This window comes from Aquarana catesbeiana, linkage group LG04, assembly GCF_042186555.1.
Source record: "Aquarana catesbeiana isolate 2022-GZ linkage group LG04, ASM4218655v1, whole genome shotgun sequence".
In the NCBI taxonomy this organism is placed as follows: domain Eukaryota; kingdom Metazoa; phylum Chordata; class Amphibia; order Anura; family Ranidae; genus Aquarana; species Aquarana catesbeiana.
The window spans coordinates 310506713-310508622 of NC_133327.1; positions in this window are offsets into that span (position 1 = coordinate 310506713).

Here is a 1910-nt window from a genome sequence, read left to right on the forward strand (position 1 = left end):
ATTTTATAAAATTCCACCGGGATACCATCCGGTCCTGGTGTCTTACCCGATTGCATCATTTTAAGTGCCTTCAGGATTTCTTCAACTTTAATGGGGGCATCTAGTTTATTGGCATAGGTTGGGTATATCAATATCCTCAAGGTAGGTTACCAACTCCACGGAGTCGTAGACAACTCGGGAGCTATATAGTGTTTGATAATAGGATTCGCAAATTCGCAATTAATTTCCTCCGGTGTGGAGAGGAATGAACCGTCAGCAGCCTGGATCTGTCCTATGGTCATACCCGTAGACTGCTCCTTGGAGAGCCAGGCCAACAGGTGGCCAGTCTTCTCCCCCTGTTCAAATATCCTCTGTGTCTGATGGAGGAGTCTCTTCTGCGTTAGATTTGTCCTCAGCAGAAGGGTCTCTCTTAAGAGGGATTGCAATCAGGCATAGGTCTGTGGGTCAGGAGACCTGACATACAAAGCTTCCTGTCTCTTTGCCTCCGCTTTAAGGTTAGTGAGATCTTTCCTACATTCCCAACAAACTTGCACTATTATGGTCTGGTACTGTCCCCTGGAATATGCCTTAAAAGCATCCCAGACTGAGTTGGCTGAGGCCGAGCCAGCGTTTATTCTCCAGTATGACTCCAACTCATCCCTGTACTTCCGTTCCACCACTGTATCCGAAACCCAATATCTGGACAATCGCCAGTGTTTTTCTGATGGAGCCATCGAGAGATCGTACTAGCAGATTTAGATACACTAACAAACTGAAGCTGAACTCAAGCTTACACTGCAGTTGTGCAAGCAGTTACAGCAATGTTTTTTTCTTCTTTAAGGATAAAGGTTTTACATAAATTAAAGTTGATTATTGTAAGCACTCTTGTCAGTGATAAACGGCTTGTCTCAACACAAGCAGGAGAGCTTGTTCTGTTGAAAAACACCAGACTTACTGGCTGGATCACCGAATAAGAAAAAGAAGCCTAAAAAAAAAGCAAACAAATGCAGCCATAACAATGGTAAGCGGCAATATAATAAATGTTTGCTTTTGGTTTTAAAGGATAACTTCACCTTTGGGAACATGTTATGTGTTTCATTCATTTTTAGGGTGGAACATATAACATTTTTTCTCCTACTGCTGCCTCTCCCCGATCCCCCTTCTAATTGTGACAAAGGGCCGGGGATCTTCTCCTCACACCCACTGTCACAATTTGAAAAGAACACAGCTGTGTGGGGCTCCAACTGCACGGCTGCACCATTTATGCACAGTTCTGTGAATTAATGCACTACAAGTACCAACAGCCTTTGCAGCTATCAGTATGTAGTTCTCAATGAACTACTAGGGTGCTGATGGGTATAGTTCATTGATGCTTCCTGTCATTTAGTAACTGCTTGCCTATACAAGGTACGAGCAGACCGCTACACTGACAGTCTGCAGGAGCCTGAGATTGCATCCACGATCTGCTGATTGTAGGTGCAATACTTTACAGCAGGGGTAGGCAACCTGGGGCCCTCCAGCTGTTGGAGAATTGGGAAATGTAGTTCCACAGCAGCTGGAGGACTACTGGTTGCCTACCCCTTTTTTACTGGCTCCTAAATAATGGAAAATTGTATACTTACCTTCCGTACTTTTCCTTTCCTGACGCATTCCATGGCAGCACACACATTGGGTTGTGACTCCGCCTCCACAACCTGATAGGACTGGTTAGCTATAAATTTTGAAGCGGAGTCCACCACTGTATTCTCAGTAACTATCACCATAGAAGGGTGGGATTCTGTGTGCTGCCATGGGATGTGTCAGGAAAGGAAAATTACGGAAGGTAAGTATACAATTTTCCGTTTTCCTGACGTATCATGGCAGCACACACATTGGGAAATAACTCGCTACATGGGTGGGTGCTATCAGAATATTTATTTACTCAGGTACAA